At 43.9% G+C, this 24,369-nt stretch overlaps 1 protein-coding gene across 2 annotated transcripts in view; it reads left to right on the forward strand.

The window, feature by feature from the left end:
• The window catches only part of LOC134342688 (rho GTPase-activating protein 39-like), a 234,955-nt gene that overhangs the window by 146,662 nt on the left and 63,924 nt on the right, over positions 1-24,369 (forward strand). Inside the window, exon 1 of one of the 2 annotated variants that reach the window (XM_063041109.1) lies at positions 15,225-15,659. The exons of the other annotated variant lie outside the window; for it this stretch is intronic. The gene's annotated coding sequence lies outside the window, so the exon portion shown is untranslated. Of the gene's footprint in view, positions 1-15,224; positions 15,660-24,369 lie in introns of those variants that run through there. 2 annotated transcript variants of the gene reach the window in all.

Here is a 24,369-nt window from a genome sequence, read left to right on the forward strand (position 1 = left end):
AGTCAGTGATGATGAGACAGGTTCTGATTCTAGTCAATTAGTTGGGGAAACCACCTTCTCTTTCCAATGACTTAAAAACGATAACTTGTTTTTGGCCATTGATTGCTGACTGCTGACATTGAGCAAACAGGAAATTAGTTAATTTGATCTATTTCAAGATTTTTTTAGGAAAAGAAAATTATTTTGGTTGAGATTTTCTTGAAGATGAGGCTGGGAGGGCCTGCATCTTTAAGGTGGTGATACCTCATCTGTGGCCTTGTGGACTCAGCGGTGATGAAAAGCTTCTGTTAATTATGGAAAGTGATGCCAGTCCCAGCACACATCTATTACAGGGACTATATCTCCATGGCAACGACGTGTTGGTAGCAGGTAGCTGGTTTCGCCTGGAGCTTCACCAACATCCTATTTCTTTGAAGGTTGTCTGCTTTTCTTTTTGATGTTTTTCTCTGCGCTTATTATTCACACCCAGCAATGTATGTTTTCCACCCTGCTCTCTCTGGACTTCCATTGGACTCTGTTGGACTTTCTTGGGGACGTCACTCACCCACTCTGAAGTGCGCTCACACAAAGATGATGTATTTCTGTCCCTGTTTCAAAGAGCCTTATGGCTGGACTTTGACCTTGAGCTCATCACTCTCTTTGGGACTTCTGTTTTTTTTTATCCAATGTCACTTTTTTCTTCGTTTCCTAATGGTGAGTTCCTTCCCTGCACTGAAGTGTGTATATGTGTGTGAGACAGACAGAGACCAATACCTGCTTCTATAGGAGAGAAAAATATAGAATCAGAATCCGGTTTATTATCACCGGCATGTGACATGAAATTTGTTAGCTTATCAGCAGCAGTTCAATGCAATACATAACATAGAAGAAAGAAAGAAATAAAAGAATAAATAAGTAAATCAATTACAGTGTACGTCTGTTGAATAGATTAAAAATCGTGCAAAAAACAGAAATACTGTATGTTTAAAAAAAAGTGAGGTAGTGTCCAAAAGTTCAATGTCCATTTAGGAATCGGATGGCAGAGGGGAAGAAGCTGTTCCTGAATTGCTGAGGGTGTGCCTTCAGGCTCCTGTACCTCCAGCCTGATGGTAACAGTGAGAAAAGGGCATGCCCTGGGTGCTGGAGGTCCTTAATAATAGACACTGCCTTTCTGAGACACTGCTTCCTGAAGATGTCCTGGGTACTTTGTAGGCTAGTGCCCAAGATGGAGCTGACTAAATTTACAACCGTCTGCAGCTTATTTCAGTTCTGTGCGGTAGCCCCCCACCCCACCATACCAGAGAGTGATGCAGCCTGTCAGAATGCTCTCCACGGTACATCTATAGAAGTTTTTGAGTGTATTTTTGAGTTTTTGACATACCAAATCTCTTCAAACTCCGAATGAAGTATAGCTGCTGTCTTGCCTTCTTTATAACTGCATCAATATGTTGGGACCAGGTTAGATCCTCAGAGATCTTGACACTCAGGAACTTGAACCTGCTCACTCTCTCCACTTCTGATCCCTTTATGAGGATTGGTATGTGTTCCTTCATCTTGCACTTCCTGAAATCCACAATCAGCTCTTTCATCTTACTGACCTTGAGTGCCAGGTTGTTGCTGTGGCATCACTCCACTAGTTGGCATATCTCACTCCTGTACGCCCTCACATCACCACCTGAGATTCTACCAACAATGGTCATATCATCAGCAAATTTATAGATGGTATTTGAGCTACGCCTAGCCACATAGTCATGAATATAGAGAGACTAGAGCAGTGGGCTAAGCACACACCCCTGAGGTGCACCAGTGTTGATCGTCAACGAGGAGGATAGGTTATCACCAATCTGCACAGATTGTTGTCTTCTGGTTAGGAAGTTGAGAATCCAATTGCGGAGGGAAATACAGAGGTCCAGGTTCTGCAACTTCTCAATCAGGACTGTGGGAATGATGGTATTAAGTGCTGAGCTAGAGTCGATGAACAGCATCCTGACATAGGTGTTTGTGTTATCTAGGTGGTCTAAAGGCATTGAGATACAGACAAGTGCCAAATAACCAAGAAAGAGACTTGCATTTGTATAGCACCTGTTTTTCACAAGCTCGTGGTTTTCCATAGTCCTCTCAGGTAATGCAGTGAGTTTGAAGTGTCAAAATTTAGGAAACTATTTGAGCAAAGTTACTGCCTGTTACACTGCTGGCTGTTAGGGCAGCAATGACGGTCCTCCCTCTCTGTCTGGGTATACTGTACTGTCGCGACCCCTGATTTAATCCCAGTATAATTTACTGGTGACCTATTAACCTACCAACTGGTACGCCTTTGGACTGTGAGAGGAAACAGGAGCACCCAGAGGAAACCCACGTGGACATGGGGAGAACATATCCTCACAGGCAGCTGTGGGAATTGAACCCTGGTCTCCCACACTGTAAACCATTATGCTAACTACTAGGCTGCCATGCCATTCCTGATTCTTCATTGCTGTTTCTTTAATTTTTGACTAGTCAGGGTTGTTAGCCCTGAGCTGAACCCCTGAACCTGGAGCACCGGTGGACCACTCTTTAGTCTGGCCTCTACCCTTTGACCTGTTTGACCTGGGTAGCCCTACCAAGAGCCAAAGCTTAAGGCCCAGACTCCAGCCAACATAGCTGTCCGGGTCATTGAGACACGCAAGCCTCCAAACCCTGTGACAATGCCCCTTGGAGGTATTTGACCGAAAGAAATGAGATAATAAATTGTTCCAGTGAATTTGATGGATTCAGATTTAGATTTATTTATCACATGTACATTGAGGCAGACAGCAAAATGTGTTGTTTGTGTTAACAGCCAAGGATGTGCTGGGGGCAGCCCACAAGTGTGACCCACACCCTTCTGGCACCAACCTAGCAGGCCCACCATGTTCAGCAGAACACGACATGACAGAACAAACCAAGCAACAACAGCAAAACCGGCCCTATTCCTCCCTCCCATTCACATACACGGTTCTCTAACCCCAGGAGAGGTGGTTTTGGCCTCTGGCCTCCAGTGGATTCGTGGATTTGCATTGGATAGATATTGAGTTGGAGAGGGTGATGGTTCCTCTGTCCTTCAAAATTTGGCATATCCCCTTTGAAGCACATCATTTTTTATTGATGCACCATAGAAAGCGTGCTACTTGGAGATGCATCACAGCTTGGCATGGCAACTGTTCTATATGTGACTGCAAGGAACCTCAGCTCATCATGGAAACCAGCCTCCTCTCCATAAAATCTGTCCACATTTCTTACTGCTTCACTGGAGTAGTCACATAATTGAGGACCCCACTCAGCCTGGATATTCTGTCTTTGCACCCACCTCTCATCAAGTAGAAGACAAAGTACATACCATCAGGCATTTGAACAGCACCCTAACACAAGTTCAAGCTTATTGACTTTCAACCGTGCACAAGTATACTGCCAAACAAAGCAACATTCCTCTGTACCACAATGCAGCACAGAATACATATAATTCACACGCACAAAGGAATTGAGACCTGGATGGTGACAGGGAGTTCATTCGTCTCATGGTCTTGGGGGAAGAAGCTGTTTCTCATCCGAACGATTCTTGGCCTAACGCTATGGTACCTCCTGCCTGATGGTAGGGGTTCAAAGAGATTGTTGGACAGAAGATCCAATGCTAAGGGCCTTGTGTACGCAGTGCTCCTAATAAATATCTGAAAGAGACCCCGATGATGCTCTCAGCAGTCCTTACAATCCTTTGTAGGGATTTGCAGTCAGGTGCCTTTTAATTCCTGTACCAGACGCACATGCAGTGATAGTCACACAATATACCTTGTTGTGGGCTGCACCTTACTGTGCATCTGCACTGCACTTTCCCTGCAGTAGTAGTAGTGGCTGTCTGATTTGTCTGATGATGACAGAAGAGCTGTGTGGGAGAGTTTTTAAATGTGGCAAAGCCATTTCACTGGGGCATTTTTTCTCTCTCTCTCTCTCTCTCAGCTGCAGAAGCCGGGGTCCAGTGGTACGGAGCAGCGTCACAAACTGGCATCTTCCTTGGTTTTGATGGATGACCATAATGTTGTCTGTGTCTTGTCATGCACTTCACTCTCAACGGAGTGTTGCAGAACTGCCATCCTGGAACTGACGCTGTACTCTGCATTCTGCTACTGCTTTCCCTTGTGCTACTTCAGTGCACTGCTGTAATGAAAGAGTTTGTATGGGTGGCGTATGAAACAGAATGTTTCACTATACCTGTTACATATGGCAATAATAAACCGATTTACCAAAAGTATTCAGGGTAACATTTAAATCTGCCCGATGGAATGGTTCTGTTGCTGTTTCATTTGAAGGGTGACATCTCTGACTGTCTACTCTCTCAGCATTGTAGTGTACTGTCCATATTGTAGGATTTTGTACTTGTGCTTCTGGAGTGGTGGGATGAACTTCGAAAGGACGAGGGTTTGCTACAAACGGAGCCATAGCTGACGGCGACCAAATGATCGATCTGCTCCCAGGTTCACTGCCAGTCTCAGTTTGCTGGGTTCCTCAGAAAATTTAACTGTTTTTATGCCATGGACCAATACGATTAAGCAAGGGGTCCGTGGGCACCAGGTTAGGATCCCCTGATTTAAAGAGACGCACCAAGAAGGTTGTGAGCAAGCATCAACTTTATTTGCTGTATACATTTGCATGTACAGTTGATTCTGGTTAATTGGGCCATCGGTTAATTGGGGCAACCACTTATTTCGGACGACTCTTAAATAATAAAAACTAATCGAGAAACTAGCTGGGATTCTCTTAGCTTATTTGGGACACTTGGCTGCCTCACTGGGGCAGGAGACTGTTGCTGAACTAGCGTCAGTCACGTGCATTTCTGTTCCCATTAGACATAATGCCATGCTCAGAGCAAACAATTTTTATATAGCATTAGTTGCATGTGCCTGTGTTCAAAAATCAGTGATTTTTGTTACTGATAGTTGGAGATAAATAAGCAGCAAGACAATTCAGAACTGTTTCGCTCACTGTGGTTTCAAGCATTCAGGCTTGGAGATGCCAGAAACGGCCAGGAGTGAAAATGAAACAATTTCAACAAGTTAGGAACTATGAAGAAAGCATCACCAATCATCTTGAATGTTACTCTGAAAATGAAGATTTGGAGGATGCAATCATCAGGATTGTATGAGGGCAATCCATTATCTGCACTAGGTGACTGCGTTGATTTTGTTAATTTTCAGTCAAAAGAACACAGCAGCATACACTGAAAATTTTTCTGTCATTAACTATTAAGAATTAATACAGTTTTATAATACTGTAATAGTATTAACAATGTTCTAATTTGTTTTGTATTTTATTTAAATACATAACTTGTTATTCAGTTAAACCATAGTTTGTCTTTTTTTAATACCTTTTTAGCTACTTTCATGAGACTTTGGCTAATTGGGGCAGAGTGTGCTGGTCCTGATGTGTCCCAATTAACTGGAATCCACTGTATTTGGAATTTGCTGTGGTGTTCTAGTGAGGGTACAGAATGTAGGAAATAAGAAAAGCATTCAACGATTATGAAGAATAGGAGCTATATAAAAAATAAAGTTCAAGGTTAAAGTTAGCATATGGAACAAAATGTGCATAAATAGCAGCCTTAAACAGCTCTTGAGGTCAGTGTTGCACAGCTCCTTACCAGTTTATGAACGCCCAGTTTATGTACGATCCCACATGTACAAAGGAGTCTTTGCAAGACCAGTGGAATGGGTTTGCCAACTGTTGTAAGGCTGAAGGCAACTGTTCTTGACGCCAGCTGGAATTTTGCCACAAGAAGAATGCACTCTAACTAAATAGACACAAAATGTCCTATCTTGAGGCAGACTCTCCAGCAGCCATGTTCTTTATGAAACTATCAATAGCATTTAACATGCTTTCTGCAGAAATATCTTGTCAAAGAGTATCTTTCATTAGGGCTAAGTTTAGTATCATCATTGTTGTTATTGTCCCCTCATTATAGGAAGGGTGTGCAAGCTTTAGAGAGGGTGCAGAGATTTACCAGGATTCTGCCTGGATTAGACGTCGTATCGTCTGAGGAAAGGTCTAGTGAGCTAGGGCTTTTCCCTTTGAAATGAAGGAGGATGAGAGTTGACTTGATACAGGCGTATAAAATGATAAGCGGCATAGATAGAATGGACAGCCAGCCACTTTTTCCCAGGGCGGAAATAGCTAATACGAAGAGGCATAATTTTAAACAAGAGAAATCTGCAGATGCTGGAAGTCCAAGCAACAGACTCAAAATGTTGGAGTAACTCAGCAGGCCTGGCAGCATCTATGGAAAAAGGTGCAGTTGACGTTTCGGACTGAGACCCTTCGGAACTAATTTTAAGGTGAATGGATGAAAATATAGAGGTACATCATAGGTAGATTTTCTATACAGGGATGAGCAGGTGGAAAACCCTGCCGGAGTGGTGGTAGAAGCAGATACGTTAGGGACATTTAAGAGACAGTAGACGAGAGGCATAGAGGCATCCTGTTCTGAGGTTGTAAGCCTATTCGTGTAGGTGGCTATGTGGGTGCGATAAGGGACTTGCTGTGCTGCTATCTTGTTTTACTTTGTTCTTGTGGTTGTTTTTGTTGTTCTGCTGAACATTATGGTCATGTTATGTTGGCACCCCAGTGTGTGGTGTGGCGACACTCGCTGGCTGCCCCCCGCTAATCCTTGGTTAACGCAAACGATGCGATTCATTATATTTCAATGCACATGTGATCAATAAATCTGAATTTGAGACTGTTAGATAGGCGCATGCTGTTGTGTATTTAATATTTCAGTAGTATTTGAGTAATATTGTAAATATATTGTTTGACTAAGCATTCTTGTTCAATTTAAGGATTTATTACAAGGGATATGTGTAAATACGTGAATTCTATACATCATTACACTACCACGAGATACAGGCGTGCCTTGCTTAAAGTAAACGTGGATTTAGACTCACATTTCGGACTCGCATGTCTTCCTTTGAATTAGTTTAATGTTTTGACATTACAAAACATAACGCTTGGTTGGTAGAAAAATGGAGGGAGGGAAGGGTTAGATCGGTCATGGAGTAGATTGAAGGTCAGCACAACACCCTGGGCCGAAGGGCAAATACTGTTCTAGGTTCTGTTATTAAGAATAACTAAACGTGATTTAAAATGCTTCTCCAGACCATCAGCTGCTGTGGCGCTTCCTGCCTCCGGTGGCATCTTCTGCCATGGGGGGAGTGAGTTTACGGCCGGAAGCTGTTCGTGTTGTGAATGGTTCGCAAGAACAGAACCTTGCAGTAACCTGGGGAACACTTGTAACCAAAGTACACACCGCACAGCACCTGGAACAAAAGTTGCTGAGAAATATCAAGGGTTAAATGTCGCTTACTAACATTTTAAAAGTGATAAGCTGTAATAATTGTTAATTTTGCAGCAGGGATTCTCAGAGCTTATTTTTTTAATTTTAATGATACAGTGCAGAGTAGGCCTTTCTGGCCTTTCGATCCGTGTTGACCCAGCAACCCCCCGACAAGCCCAATTAGCGCTAACCTAATCACGGGACAATTTACAACGACCAGTTAACCTATCCAGTGTGTCTTTAGACTGTGAGAGGAAACCAAAAGACCCGGGCAAAACCCATGCATTCCACAGGGAGGATGTACGGAGATTCCTTACAGAACTGCGCTGTAATTGAACTCTGAACTCTGAAATGCCCCGAGCTGTAATAGGATCACGCTAATCGCTCCACTCCGCTGCCATGGTGCCCATAGTTTATATGTTAAAACTCTGGAAGAGTGAAGCAAGGCGAATCAAAGGCCAGCATGGAAAATACTTCAGATGCGACAAGGGGGATCTGAAAAAGCATTTCCAAAATTTTGTGGTCTTTAGAGTAACAGAGCTGAAGGATGGTTGCAGTGAGGTATGTAGTGACAAATGCAGGAGTCCAGTGCCAGGGTGGGGCAGAATATTTGCATGGCCTAAATATAAACCTCTGAACTTGGAACTGCATTGTAAATCGCTGAGGGGACAAATTTACCAGCTCAGCCCCCTTTTTTTTTTGTTGCTCTAACCACTGTTCAGAAGGGTTTAGCTTTGGTTCCATCAGTCCTGTATGCTTTGTACAGTGGATCAGATTAAACCACTCAGCTTTTAAGCCAAATATGTGGACTAATAATAGAGCAGGCACAAGTTTCTATCCCGCTGCAAATATCTGAGTGTTTGAATCCTGCTTCAGAAGTGAATAATCTGGACATGAGGAACTGCTTTATTAATAACTGTAACCACGAATGTGTCAGAATATTTCTTTATCCTGTGTGATTTTATGTTACTGGTAAATTGGTTTATTCTTGACACGTGCCAAGGTACAATGAAATGCATACTGTTCATACAGATCAATTCATTTTAACAGTGACTTTGGGTAGTTCGGGGTGAAGTACAATGGAATGCAGAATGAAGGGTTACAGAGAAAATGCAATGCAGGTAGACAGTAAGATTGCAAGGTCATGACGAGATAGACTGTAAGGTCAGGGGACCATTCAATAGTCTTATAACAGTGGGATAGAAGCTGTCCTTGAGCCTGGAGGTACGTGCTTTCAGGCTTCTGTATCTTCTACCTGATGAGAGGGGAGAGAAGAGAGCTGGACAATTGACATCAGAGCTGTGTAAAAAGATCTACCTTTTAATCAGGGTGGCCATTGAGATTTAAAAGGCAGAGCTTCGTGGCAGTTTCTCCAAGTTGAGGAGTGACCATTCAAGAAGAGGGATTCATTAGAAGAGGCCAATAAAAATAATTCAAGTGTAAGTCGGGGGAAGGTGAGAGAATGGGGCTGAGAGGAAAAATGGATCAGCCATGATGAAATGGCAGAGCAGACTCGATGGGCCAAATGGCCTAATTCTGCTCCTATGTCTTATGGTCTTAAGAGAGACTGTCTAGGGTAGGAGGGATTTTTGGTTGCATTGGCTGCTTTGCTGAGGCAGCAAGAAGTGTAGACTGAGTCGACTCTTTGTCCTACCCTATTTAACTGGCTCTTACAGGGCAGAAGGCACTGCGACATCCTCTGCAGAAAAAAGAGGTCTCACCCAATGGATCCTGAAAGTTATGAAGCAGGATGGCCATGGAGAAAGTTTTCTCCGTACAAGATATTTCATATAAATTTCAAGAATCACTTTATTCAGTATTAGGAATTTGCTGTGTGGTGTTGTTCGGGGCATGACTTGCAGCAAAAGACAGCTTTCAACAATTATAAAGAATGAAAAATCTATAAAAATAAAGTCAAGGGTTAAAGTATGGATATGGAGTAAAATAGGCATGTATTTACAGTGCAGTGATGGGGGTAACAGTTAGGGCAAGTGGGGGGGCAAATTGGTATGGTAGAGTATGTGAGCCGATCGTAGAGAAATCTAATTTCCTCCGATAATCCTTTCACCCAGAGATGATCAGACTGTGAAAATTGTGGATGTATATATTACAGAGAATAGAACTTGAACATTCTCCCTCCTCAATTTGGTCGCATGGTTTGTTTCTCAGCCCTGTTCTAATTACTCTTCCAAGGCAGTCGTACAATCTGCCATGAATCACCTGATCCCCACCACCTCCTCTCAGGGGCAACTGGGCATGACTGATAAATACCAGCGATGATGTTCGAATCGAGAATTGAACAAATGAGGGCGAGGAGCCCGAAATGTTGACTGTTCACTCTTTTCCGTAAACACTGCCTGACCTGCTGAGTTCCTCCAGCATTTTGTGTGTGTTACTCTGGATTTCCAGCATCTGCAGAACGTCTTGTGTTTGTAAGGAGATTCAAACTTGTTTATTGTCATTTGTCAGTGTACAAGTGTAATGAAGGATCAAATGATTACACAATAAGCACAAAACACAATAAAAATACAATAAATATAAATACGTAAGATTCGCCTATATAGACAGACTCTATGTACGTAAAGTTGACGCTAGGTGGCTAAGTGATGTGGTATAACAGAAAATATAGGCAAGTGTGGAGCCGTGGTTTGCTGTGCTTTTAAAGCATTCACTCAGCTCCTTGATCTGGACTGAGTTGTAGGGTGGAAGGTGGAGGTCGTGGTGGGGGTGAGTACCATTGAAACTGTGCCGGGGGGAGACTGGCAGGTGGAACGAGGGCAGCCAGATGCCCTTGTGTTCTTTCTTTACCACCGCAAATGCTGTAGCTTCCTCCGGCTAAGCGCACTGCCCCGAAGCGTCATCAGAGTTGGCAGCTGTCCTCTGGTACCCAGGGAGCTGCGTTGTAATTCTCGCCTGTGGCACAGGGAGAGGGGGGACGTGTGCAGTGAGCTTAACCCTTGCCTTGCTGAATGAGCAATGCCGTCAGCCCAAGAAAAAACCTTGACCAGCCTCATCCATTTCAAAGAAAAGGCTGAACTGTGCAACGAATACAACTCAGCTTGGTTCCTGTCAATCATGGGTCCTTCAAAAACCAGAAGCCTTGCCCGAGGTAGCAGCTCAGTCGTTCCATCATTCTCCATCGCAGCGATTTTAATAATGAAGTCTCGTTACTATGGGGAGACACGTGTTAACCTGGGTTGCTTGGTATTCTGTATGTTAACCTGGGGTGCTTGGTATTCTGCAAGTGTTTACACAGGTGTCACACTGCACTGCACATGGGAGCTTTTTTTCTCTATCTCCTCTATTCCACAGCTTTCTCCTCGCTCACTCTCGACCCCCTTCACCCCCTCTCTCTCCCCCTCTCCCCCTTTCTCCCCCTCTCCCCCTCACCTCCCCCTCTCCCCCTCACCTCTCCCCTCCCTCCCCCTCCCCTCTCTCCCTCCCTCTCTCCCTCCCTCTCTCCCTCCCTCTCCCCCTCCCTCTCCCCCTCCCTCTCCCCCTCCCTCTCCCTCTCCCCCTCCCCCTCCCCCTCCCCCTCCCCCTCCCTCTCCCTCTCCTCCCTCCTCCCCTCACACCCCTCTTCCCCTCCCCCTCTCCCCCTCTCCCCCTCCCCCTCTCCCCCCTCCCCCTCTCCCCCCTCCCCCTCTCCCCCTCTCCCCCCCTCTCTCTTCCCCCCCATAATTTCTTTTGTAAATAATGTGCTGAAATCCTGTCCTTCAGGAGAATCCAGGTGGACAGAGGGAAACAGCTCCTCCCAATGCCAGGATTTGTGTTAATGAACAACAGCACCTGGAGCTGAGCAAACACTGGCTTCACCTCCGGCTCCCTGGTGCTGTTGTGTGCTGTACACAGCAGGTGCACTTACAACTGTCTGTGAGCCAATACGTGCACAGCCAAGTAACCTATCCCAGCTAATCTAGCTCTGATGTTTCAACGTCTCTTCGTTTGCATTGGGAAAAGAAGACTGTGAGGTTTACAGCTTTTCCTTAAACGAAAGCCTAGCTCATTCACATGGTGAATTGTATCCCATCTTCCACTCCCTCCCCATAAACAGCGACTGTTGAATGGAGTTGGGACCATTCCCAGGTTTCCCAGAGATGGCAGCAGCTGCACAGCAGGTGAAGTTGACATGCTGAGTTTTTTTTAAACTAGTTGTGGACTTTGTCCCATTACACCCTCTCTCCAATCTCTAATACTGAACAAGTACGAACGAGTTAACGCAAGCTGGCTTCCAATCACAAAGGTATAAAAGCCAAGTGCTGGAGAATGGGGTTAGTACAGATAGTCATGGTGATGCGATGGACTGAATGGCCTGTGACAGTGCTGAATGACACTATAACTCAATAATTTATCCCTCTCTGTCCTTTTTAGTAAACAATTTTTCCTCCTTGTCAATAAACTGCTTTACAATTTTTTCTCCGTCATTCATTTACTAAAGCACAAAAATAGTTAAAATTTATAAAGGGAATAAGTCATTGGACAAAATGGAAATCAATCCTTGCAATGAAGTGAAATCACCTTCCATTGTATCATACTTGAAGTTCTCCGCATGACTGAAATACACCTTCACTTGTCTAAGAAGTTTCAAGTGTCATTCACCCTCAGGAATAGAACATTAACTTCTATTTCTTGCTGTTCACAGCTGGGAGCCTCCTTCTGTGGCCACAACCAGCAGGGCCGGTTAATATATGGTGACCACTTGTATCCAGATCCCAGGACAATGACCAAAATAGGTGCTCTGAACCCACCACAGGAGCTGAGGAATTTGGGTTCACCGACGAATGCCATGAAACTTTGCACATAGAGCATTACTGGACAGTAAAGACCTTTCAGCCCACAATTTTGTGCACACATTTTGAACATACTCTAATTTCAATCTAACCTTTCCGTCCCATATGACCCTCTGTTGTTCTGTCATCCATCTAGCAATGTAAGAGCTTCTTAAATATTCCTAATTTATCTGTCTCTACCACCACCCCCAGCAGAGTGTTCCACACACCACTCTGTGTAAAATTTTTTTTAAAAATGCTACCTCTGACATGCCCTCCTATATTTTCCTTCAATCACCTTAAAATTATGCCCTCTCTCATATTAGCCATTTCAACTGTGGGAAAAAGTCTCTGGCTGTCCACTCCATCTATCATCTTGTACACCTCTATTAAATCACCTTTCATCCTCTTTCACTCTAAAGAGAAAGGCCTTAGCTTGCTCAACCTATCCTCGTAAGACCTGCTCTCTAGTCCAGATGGCATCCTGGACAATCTCCTCTGCACCGTCTCTAAATCTTCCATATCCTTCCTATAATGAGGTGACTGGAACTGAACCCAACATTCTAGATATGGTCTAACCAGGGTTTTATAGAGCCACAACATTACCTCACGCCTCTGAACTCAATCCCCACCCCAATGAAAGCCAAAACACCATACGCTTTCTTATCAACTTGTAGAACAACTTTGAGGGATCTATGGCCGTGAACCCCAAGATCCCTTCTTTCCTCCACAAGGCTAAATATTCTGTCAGTAATCCTTGAAATGTGATCACTTCATACTTTCCCAGGTTGAACTCCATCTACCATTGAAATGATCAGGTTGTCTTGTAAACAGGCAGAATCTCTTGTCTTTTGGAATAAAAACAGGAGCTGCTGGAGTTCAAAGAACATATGTGTCACCATATACAACCCTGAAATTTGTTTTCTTGTAGGAATACTCAATAAATCAAAAACTTAATAACCATAACAGAATCAATGAAAGACAGCACCAACTTGGGCTTTCAACCAGTGTTCAAAATGCAACAAATTGTGCAAATACATACGTACATACGCAAGCAAGTAGTAAATATCAAGAACGTGAGATGAAGAGTCCTTGAAAGTGGGTCCATTGGTTGTCGGAACAGTTCAATGATGGGGTGAGTGAAGTTATCCCCTTTTGATTCAAGACCCTGATGGTTGAGGGGTAATAACTGCTCCTGAACTGGCGGTACAAGTCCTGAGGCTCCTGTACCTTCTTCCTGATGGCAGCAGTGAGAAGAGAGCCATGCCCTGGGTGGTGGGGTCCCTGATGATGGACGCTGCTTTCCTGCGACAGCGCTTCATGTAGATGTGCTCGATGGTGGGGAAGTCTTTACCTGTGATGGACTGGGCCATGTCCACTACTTTTTGTAGGATTTTGCTGACTTTTATCAGAACTGAAAAAGTGAAGGAAGAAAGTAAATCCGAGTTGCAGAGGAGGTTGGGACAATGGGAACCAGTGGATTCTGGTTAATTGGGCCATCGGTTAATGGGGCAGCTGTTTACTTAGGTCAATTCTTGAAGAACAAAAACTATCAAGAAAATAGCCAGCTTTGTTTGGGTCACTGTGCCACTTGGGGCAGAAGACTTGCCAAACAGTTTCTAACTAGCGGTAGTTGTGCACTTGCTCATCCATTCAACACACTACACCATGCTTAGAGTGAACAGTTTTTAAATAGTGTCAGTGACCTGTGTTGTGTTCAAAAAGCAGTGGTTTTTATTACTTCTAGTTGGCGTGAAATAAGCAGTAAGACAATTCAGAACTGTTTTGCTGACTGCAGTTTCAAGCATTCTGGCTTGGAGATGCCAGAAATGGCCGGTGAGCGAACATAAAACAATTTCACTACTTCAGGAAGTTAGGAACAACAAAGAACTTGAAGGTGTCAACAATCATCTTGGATGTTACTATGAAAATTTGGAGGAAGCAATCATTGAAAGCATTGTATGAAGACAGTCTGTTGTCTGCATTAGGTGTCTGCACTGATTTTGTACATTTACAATCAACCAGTGTATGGCAGCATACACTCGATGTATTCCCCCATTGATAATTATTAGGATCTAATACACAGTTTTATAGTACCTTAGTAGTTTTGGTAGTGTTCTAATTTGTTCTATATTTCATTTAAGTAGAGACTGTGTTACTCAGTTAAATGGTAATATCTTTTTTTCATAACTTTTTAAACTATTTCCACGAAACTTCGGCTAATTGCAGCAGTTGTATATTTGGGCCAAAATGGACTGGTCCTGATGTGTCCAAATTAACTGGAATCTGGCACGGGACTCAGGTTTTCCATGTTTTCACCTTCCCTGGCAATATAGAAGGAAGCATCCTGTCTATGTTCTTATCAATTTTCCCTGGAACCCTCACCTTGAGTATTGTGACAAGAGATGTGCTGGCATTGGAGAGGGTTCAGAGGAGGTTCACAAGGATGATTCCAGGAATGAAGGGGTTATCATACAAAGAATGTTTGATGGTTCTGGACCTGTACTGGCTGGAATTTAGAAGGATGAGGGGGGATGTCATTGAAACATTTTGAATGTTGAAAGGCCCAGACAGAGTAGATGTGGAAAGGATGTTTCCCATGGTGGGGGAGGCTTGAACAAGAGGGCACAGCCTCAGGATAGAGGACTGTCCATTTAAGAGATACAGAAAAGTTTCTTTAGCCAGAGGGTGGAATTTGTGGAACTTGTTACCACAGGCAGCTATGGAGGCCAGGTCATTGGGTGTATTGAAGATGGAGATTGATAGATTCTTGATTGACCACGGCATCAAAGGTTACGGGGAGATGGTCAGGCAGTGGGGCTGAGGAGTGTGGGGAAAGGATCAGCCATGATTGGATGGCAGAGGAGACTCAATGGGCCCAATGGCCTAATTCTGCTCCTATGTCTTATGGCCTTATGTTATTGAGTTGTGCGAGGAAACCAGAGGAATCCCACATAGTCACTGGTTCTTTGGAACAGTGGAAGTGCATGCAACCTCAAGTGCTTCGTTGCCCACCGAGCTAGCCTACAGCACCTCTAAGTTCAAGGGCAATTCGCGATGACCAACAAGATGGACATCTATCCCATGAATGAATTTGTAAGCAAAAATGGGCCTGTGTGTAACTGGGGAAGAAAGAGACACTAATACAGCAAGATTAGCAATAAACTGACAACCATACCAGAACTTAGTTCATTCTTTTCAGATTTTGCGTGCAAACTATAATATCCAGCTGTTTGTACTCATCACTGACTACCCCATGTGAACGTTATAAATAACACTGGCCACAAGCCCACTTTAAATATCAGGAGCATCGTGGGCAAATATAACTTTGTCGCCCTTTGTGTCCCTTCTGTATCCCAAGTCAGTTGAGTATTAATGGTGGATGTGCTGAGTAAGCAGTCTTCTATCACGTCTTCTGTGTGTGACTGGCATCCCTCAGTATGTGTTAGATATGGGTACTTGGGATGGGGAGTTGATGACTGAAGAGTTACTGTTGTGTTTAAAAACGCAAACTCGAGGAAATCTGCAGATGCTGGAAATTCAAGCAACACACACAAAATGCTGGTGGAACGCAGCAGGTCAGGCAGCACTTTGTGTGAGTTACTGTTGTGTTGTTCCTTTTAATATGCATTACTATATAACCAGGTAATTGCTTTACTGTTCCAAATTACAGAGTCAGTCTTGGCATTTGATACCATAAGACACAGGAGCGCAGTTCAGGCCTGGCCTTGCCCTTCAGTGCTGCCCTCCTGTGTTTGAGTGGTGAAATGACAGGCTGGATTGTATGCGTCTGTACACTGCCGGGAGACAGTGCTATCGATTACTGGACATTGTTGTTCAGGGTCTTGTACTATATATGTTTTTTTCTGAGTGAATATGCTTTTTTGCTCGATATTTTGAATTATGTTACTCGCTACTTTTGAATACTTGTTTGCTATTTTGAACGTTTTCCACCTTGGCCCCAGAGGAATGCTGTCTCATTCAGCTGTATCTATGATTTGAATGATTTGATTTTGAGCAGCATTAGGCTATTTGGCCCATCTAGTCTGTTCCGTCACTCAATCATGGATGATTTATTTTCTTTCTTGACCCCATTCTCTTGTCTTCTTCCCTTAACTTTTGACACCCTTACTAATTAGGAGCCTATCAACCTCTGCTTTAAACATCTTTTTTATTGAGATACTGAGTGGAATAGGTCTTTCTAGGCCTTCGAGCTGTACTCCTCAGAACTCTAGCTTAATCATGGGACAATTTACAAAGACCAATTAACCTACCAACTGGCATGTCTTTGGGCTGTGGGAGGAAACCAGAGCATCCGGAGGAAACTCGTGCAGTCTCAGGGAGAACATACAGATTCCTTATGGGCAGTAGTGAGAATTGAACCTCGGTCGCCTGTATTGTAAAGCATTGTGCTCACCACTACAATACCCAATGAGTTGGCCTCCATGGCCGTCTGTGGCAATGAATTCCACAGCTTCACCACCTCTGTACGAAGAAATTCCTGCTCATCTCTGTTCTAAAGGGATGTCCTCCTATTCTGAGGTTGTGCCCTCTGGTCATTGTAAGCTTAAATTTCTGTTAATGAGTTTGAGCTCTGAAATATCCCAGAATTTAGAGTTCGAATGCTTTGCTGGACTGTTTTTGCTTCTCATTAGGTTGAAGTTATCAACACAATTCTGATAGCAATGCTATGAAGCCGTCCACACACAAGGGGCTCAGCAAGTCAGGCAAAACCTATAGAGGGGAGTAAGCAGCTGATATTTGGGCCGAGACCCTTCGTCAAGCCTGTAAAGGCAGGGGGTAGAGCTAGTTACTCTCACACTCCTCTTCTCACCTGCCCATCCCCTCCCTCTGCTGCCCCTCCTCTTTCCTTTTCTTCAATGGTCCTCTCTCCTCTCATTCTTTGTTCGTCCATGACCTTCCAAGTGTCTCCTCCCAGCTTCTTTCTTCATCTCCCCCCCCCCGCAGCACCATCTTACCGTCCCCCTCACTTGGCTTCACTTATCACTTGCCAGCCTGTGCTCCTCCCTCTTCCCCAACCTTATTCAGGCTTCTTTCCCCACCTCGCCCCCCCCCCTTCTTTTCCAGTCCTGAGGAAGGATCTCGGCCTGAAGCGTCAAGTGCTTATTCCCTTCCATAGATGCTGCCTGACTTGCTAAATTCCTCTGGCATTTTGTATGTGTTACTCTGTATTTCCAGCATCTCCAGTGTTCATATTAAATAATCCAGCTTGGGGCAAATATTTAGGCTGCTGTAGGATTACTTCTTAGTATTAGGATCACAGAAAAGTACAGCACGGAAACAAGCCCTTTGGCCCATTTAGTCCATGCCGAAAACCATTTAAACTGCCTACTCCCATTGACCTGCACTGGGACCATAGCCCTCCACACCCCTACCATCCATGTACCTATCCAAGCTTCTCTTAAACACTGAAATTGAGCTCACATGCACCATTTGTGCTAGCAGCTCATTCCACACTCTCAAGACCATCTGGGCGGAAAAATGTTCCCCTCATGTTTCCCTTAAACTTTTCTCCCTTAACCCATGGCCTCTGGTTGTAATCCCACTCAACCTCAGTGCCTGCTTGCATTTATCCTGTCTATACCGCTCATAATTTTGTTTACCTCAAATCTCCCCTCTACATTGTAAGGAGTAATGTCTTCTATTCAACCTTTCCTTATAACTCGGCTCCTCCAGACCCAGCAACATTTTTGTAGGTTTTCTCTGTACTCTTTCAAACTTATTTACACCTTTTCTGTAGGTAGGTGACCAAAACTGCATACAGTACTCCAAATTAGGCCTCACCAATGTCTTATACAATTCTGCAGTTTTTCCCGTGTTAATTTTTTTCAGCAATGCTCTGCAGTCTATTTGCATTTGTTCCTTTCCTTTCCCATGACTGTTTCCTCATGGTTGAAATGGTGGTTAATATTTAGCCAAACAATGAGATATGATACTTTTCACTGACAGTGTCAACTTCAATGATAACACAAACTATATGTGGGGCATCGTACTAGCGGTATTCTGGCTTTTCTGCCGTAACTTAAGTGGAGAAAACTGTCAGCCGAGTTTAACATTATGTTCAGTAATCCTTTTGAAACAATTTTCCTGCAGGACAAACCTGCCCTTCTGATCCTCTCTCTCTGTGCTTCAGGGCAGGATTAAGGTGCTGGGGTATTATTACATTTGTGACCCTTCTTCACTGATCCTTCACCCTTCACCCTCTTTGCTGACCTCCGCTTATGTATGTATAAATAAACTTTGAAAGCACTTGCGCTAACTATAAGCACACCAGTTCAGTCAGTGGGATAAGCTTGATGGAGCGCCATCATCTGTGAGCTGCAAAGCATTTCAGCCGATTATGATACTGGAGTGAGGGATTCGCATTGTCTCCCTACCATTGTATATGCGTACAAGGAGCGCAGTTGCAGGAAAGCGTGATTCCCCTGGATTAAAGACCCTCACCGTCCTGGCCATGCTGTCTCTTCTCACTGCTGTCATCAGGAAGGAGGTACAGGAGTCTCAAGTCCCACACCATCGGTTCAGGAACAGTTATCACCCCTCAACCATCAGACTCTTGAACCAGAGGGGATAACTTCACTCACTGAACTTATTCCACAACCAACGGACTCATTTTCAAGGACTCTGCAACTTGTGTTCTTGATATTTATTGCTTTTTTTCCCCATTTTTTTTTGTATTTGCGTAATTGGTTATCTTTTGCACGTTGATCTTTTATCCAACTCTGTATGAAGATTTTCACTGATTCTATTGTGTTTCTTTGTATTTACTGTAAATGCCCCAAAAAAAGTGAATCTCAAGGGTAGTATATGGTGAGGTATATGAACTTTAATAATAAATTTACTTCTAACTGTGAAAACGTGCTATAATTTGGCTGTGGGACAATATAACAGACCTTCTGAGTGCATCTGGCTCAGATTTCAGCAAGAATTTCCACACCTTCTGATGCCCCAGCTGGTTAAGCTGTGGAGTAGCTAAACTCTAGAGACCAAGAGGGTTTCAAGTTCAATCCCTGATCTGCACCAGTTTAGTTAATGTCTGCTGAAGCTTTGTGGTAATTGACCTTGTGATAATCAGAGCGAAATATTGCAGGTGCCAGACAACTGAAACTGGAAGACAGGAGGTTCATAGGACATAGAACAGTAAGGCACAGGGATAAGCCCCTCAGCCCACGTGGTGTCTGTGCCAAACACAATACCAAAACGCACAATAGTAATGTGCCGGTTACATAACACTTTACAGTGCCAGCGACTGGGGTACAGTTCCCCGCCACTGCGTGGAAGGCGTTTGTATGTTGTCCCCATGAGCGCGTGCTTTTCCTTTAGGTGCTCCGGTTTCCTCCCCGGTTCGGAAGACTTACGGGTTAGTAAGTTGTGGGCATGCTACATCAGACTGACAATAATGCTGCATGTTAATGTATGTTTCAGTGTACATGTGAGACATAAAACATCTTTAAAACCTTTAAATGATTCAGTCTTAAAATCTTTAAATTTAATTGCATTTCTTCCACCTGCATCCATATTTTCCCCCACCCATTCTCTGCATATTCTATCTAAAAGCCTCTCAAATGCCACTATCATCTGCTTCCTCCGCTGCTCCTGGTGGGCTGTTCTGGGCACTGATTGCACCTTATGTAAATAAAACTTACCTCACACGTTCCCTTTTAACATTCTCAACTGAAATACATGTCCTCCTGGAGAATTGCTCAGTAAGTCAGCCAGCATCAGTGGGGAGAGAAACATTGCTGACACTGGTGTCTGGAGACGAGATGTGGGTCATGATGCAGCGTTTCAGCCTGAACCATTGGGAGTTCATTCTCTCCATACCCTTCCCATCCACCTTCCCTACAGTTCTCCTTGCATTGACGTGTATGCAGCTCAGAGCAGTTCAGTAAAGTTGAGTAAAGTTATTCCCCGGTTCAAAAACCTGATGGTTGATGGGTATTAACTGTTCCTGAACCTGGTGGTGCGGGTCCAAGGCTCCTCCTATACTTTTTTCCTGATGGCAGCAGTGAGAAGAGAGCATGTCCTGGTGGTGGGGGTCCCTGATGTTGGACGCTGTTTTCCTGTGACAGCGTTTCATGTAGATGTGATCAATGCATGCTTTACCCATGATGAACTGGGCTGTATCCTCTACTTTTCGTTGGATTTTCCATTCAAGGGCATTGGTGTGTCCATACCAGGTTGTGATGCAGCCAGTCAATATACTCTCCACCACACATCTACAGAAGTTTGTCAAAGTTTTAGATGTCATGCTGAATGAATCTCTGCAGATTTGCAAGGAAGTAGAGACACTGCCATGCTTTCTTTGTAATGGCACTTATGTGCTGGGCCCAAGGCAGATCCTCTGAAATTATAACACTGAGGAATTTAATGTTCCTGACCCTCTCCACCTCTGATCCCCCAGTGAGGACTGGCCCATGCACCTCCTCCTGAAGTCAATAATCAGCTCCTTGGTCTTGCTGGCATTGTTGTGAATTTATTGTTTGTGGAAACAAGGAATGGTGATGATTTTACCAGAGGACAGTGATAAGCCTGTGGGAGGAGGCGAATCATAACACACAATAGAAGTGAAATTCAGGATGTATATTGTTTACATTTCTCTGACGTTAAATGCATCTGTTGAAACCTACTTCACCTCTTTACCTCCTGCCAGTTAGAGAATTCTTCTATCCATGCTAGTATACCATGGGCTCTTGTTGTGTTTAGCATCCTTCTGAAAATCCAAATAAGCAACATCCGCTGACTCCTTTGTCTAGCCTGCCTGTAATTTCCTCAAAGAATTCAAATAGGTTTGACAGACAAGGATTCCCCTTATGGAAACCCTGCTGACTTTGGCCTATTTTATCATGTGCCTCCAAGTACCTCAAAACCTCATCCTTAATAAAGGACTATTATTAATAAAAGGCTATAAACTACATTATCAACCACTACAATTAAGTTAACTGGAAAAATCTCTAGAAATGTCTCTTTCCTCCAAGTGTAAGTCCCCTCGCATTTCTAGTAAGTTTGTCTCACCACATGATAATGGTTGCTCTTTGACCTCACCACTTGATCTCCGTCTAGTTCTTGATGAGTTCTTAATTGGATCTGGGCTCCTTGTAGGTGTTCTGATCTATTAAACACTTCCCATAATGGCGCATCTTTATCCCTCAAGCTTCCTCATCTTCATCTATTAAAGAGTCGAGATTGTTTAATGTCATTCCCAGTACACAAGTGTAAAGTAGAGCAGAATAATTCTTATTCTGGATCCGGTGCAGACAACAAAGCATAATAAGATAAAGAACACAATAATAAGAAAAACGCAATAAATATAAATACATAAGATAGCTTTTATACAAGGATTGATTGTATGTAGATAAAGTGGTGCTAGGTACAGGAGTGTCTGCGCACAAAGTAACAGGAAATGATAAAGTAATGGTGGTAGAGATGTTGATCAGCCTCACTGCTTGGAGAAAACATCTGTTTTTGAGCCTGATGGTACTGGCATGGATGCTCCCTGACAGGAGTGGGACAAACAGTCCGTGAGCAGAGTCGGTGGGATCCTTCATGATGTTATTGACCATGTTACGGCACCTTTCTGTATACACGTCCTTGATGGCGGGTAGGCTGACAGCCCAAGGTGCTGGAATTACTCACTGGAAACTGTATATAACGTCAGTAGCTTGTTATCCATCTGTTAGTCTCAGTTTTTAAATGTATATGGTAGTCCATGCCTATTAACCTCCTCAGTACAGCAATTCCTTGCAGGTGACTGAAAACAATTGTGACTTAATCTGAATCACAAGAGGAATCCTGGTGGGAGAGAATGTTTAAAAAAAGCTCATTCATGTAAATTAGTTCTTTAAAAGGATATTTAAAAATTTATTGCTTACAATTTTGGGGATGAGCTAAATCTGTGTTTTGGCATTTTGTATGATTTGAGCAATAACCCAATAGCAATTGGGATGGTGATACAATTTACCACCAGCATGCAGAAGTGAATGCAGCTTTGTAATAGAAGTTCATGTTCAGTTTATTGTCATTCAACCATACACACATAGGCCATTAAACGAAACAATGTTCCTCCCGATCAAGGTGCACAACACAGTACATATAAATTGAACACAACACAAAGTCATGTTACCACAAGTATATTAATAAATAATAAGGTGCATTTATCACACAAGTTAAAAAGTAAACAGTGTAATACTCCTGGCGTTTCACTTGTGATGAGACCTGGGTGGTGGCAGGGAGTTCATCAGTCTCATGGCCTGGGGGAAGAAGCTATTTCCCATCCCAACAGTCCTTGTCCTAATGCTACAGTATCTCCTGGCTGATGTTAAGGGGTCAAAGAGATTGTTGGACGGATGGGAGGGATCATTGACAATGCTAAGGGCCCTAAGTACCCAGCACTCCTGATAATTATCTCTGGTAGGTGGAAGAGAGGCCCCAGTAATCCTTTCAGCAGTGCTTGCATTTGTTTGTAGGGACTTGTAATTCCCATACCAGATGGAGGTGCAGCTGGTCAGGACACTTGATGGTGCTCCTGTAAAATGTGGTTGAAAGACTGGGGGCCCCCACTTGCCTCAATGTCCTCAGAAAGTGGAGACACTGCTGTGCTTCCTTGACCAAAGAGATGGCGTTGAGGGACCAGGTGAGATCATCTGTTACGTGCGTTCCCAGAAACTGGATGCTCCTAACAGTCTGCACGGAGGAGCCATTTAAGTACAGTGAGGAGTGGTCAACCCGCATCTTCCTAAAGTTCACGATCATCTCTTTGCTGTTGACCATGTTGAGCCTCAAGTTATTGTGCTTACTCCATTCTACCAACCAGTCTATCTCCTCTCTGTATGCCAGCACTAAACCAGAAGATACTGTGATTGCACAGCAGATGCTCGTTTTAAAGTTATTTGTATTTTAGATGAGAGGTAATACAAACCGAGAATAACACTCTCAAAATGCTGGAGGGACTCAGCAGGTCAGGCAGCATCTGTGCAGATGATAGTTCAGGCTGACACCCTTCATCAGGCCCAAAATGTCAACTGCTTATTCCTCCCCATAGATGCTACCTGACCTGCTGAGTTCCTCCAGCATTTTGAGTGTGTCACTCTGAACTTCCAGCATCAGCAGAACCTCTTCTGTTTATAATACAAGCCCAAGCCTGACAAGCTGGTAAATAATCCTATGGCAGTATTCCAAAGAAGAGTAGAGATGTTCCCTTGGTCAGTGCGTTTCCCTCAGCCAGCAAGCTGTTTTCCATTCACCCCATTTCTGTTTATGGGAGCTTACTGAGTACCAACCGATTGCAGTTTTTTCCCATTACAATGGCACTTACCCCTATCTGAAACTGCTACAAATTTATCAGCTGTAAAGTACCCAGGGTGCAGAACTAATGCAGGTTTGTGTTTTATTTGCTCTGTGTGAAATGCATCCTGTGGATGTAAACGGATTAGATATTTCTTCAGCCCTTTACCTTTTCCAACTTCTCACTTCATTCCCCCCCTCCCCTACTCACCTTCCCCCCCCTCCCCCACTCACCTTCCCTCCTCATCTCACTTCACCAATCACCTTCTAGTAAATTGGGGGGGGGGTGCATTTTATCAAGTACCTACACTCCATCTGCCAGAAGTGGAACTTCCCGGTGGCCAAACATTTTAATTCCCATTCCCGTTCCAACATGTCAGTCCATGGCTTCCTCTAGTGCCAAGATAAGGCCACCCTCGGGGTGGAGGAGCAACACTGGGTTCCATCTGGGTAGCCTCCAACCTGAGGGCATGAATAGCTATATCTCCTGGTTAAAAAAATCCCTCGACACTCCCCTCTTCTATTCCCCACTCTGGCCTCTTATTTCTTCTCACCTGCCTATTACCACCTCCTGGACCCCTCCCTCCTGTTTTCCTATGGTCCACCCTCCTCACCTATCAGATTCTTTCCTCTCCAGCCCCCTACCTTCCCCACCCACCTCCCAGCTATCACCTTCCTGCTCGCCTTTTTCCCCTCCCCACCCATTTTTGTCCTCTGGCGTCTTCCCTCTTCCTTTTCAGTCCTGATGAAGGGTTTTGGCCCAAAATATCAACTGTTTCTTCCTCTCCATACGTGCTTCGTAACCTGCTGAGTTCCTTCAGCGTATGGTATGGGTTACTTGGGATTAATATGGGTAGCCCCATTTCTATGATTCTACAAAGTGATCAGAGTAGTCATGATAAGATCAGGGAAATGAACAACAGAGAGGTTATACAGAACTGAGCATTAGAAACCTCGCTTTAAATTACATCCAGGCACAGCACT

Source organism: Mobula hypostoma, chromosome 2 (assembly GCF_963921235.1).
Source record: "Mobula hypostoma chromosome 2, sMobHyp1.1, whole genome shotgun sequence".
Lineage (NCBI taxonomy): Eukaryota > Metazoa > Chordata > Chondrichthyes > Myliobatiformes > Myliobatidae > Mobula > Mobula hypostoma.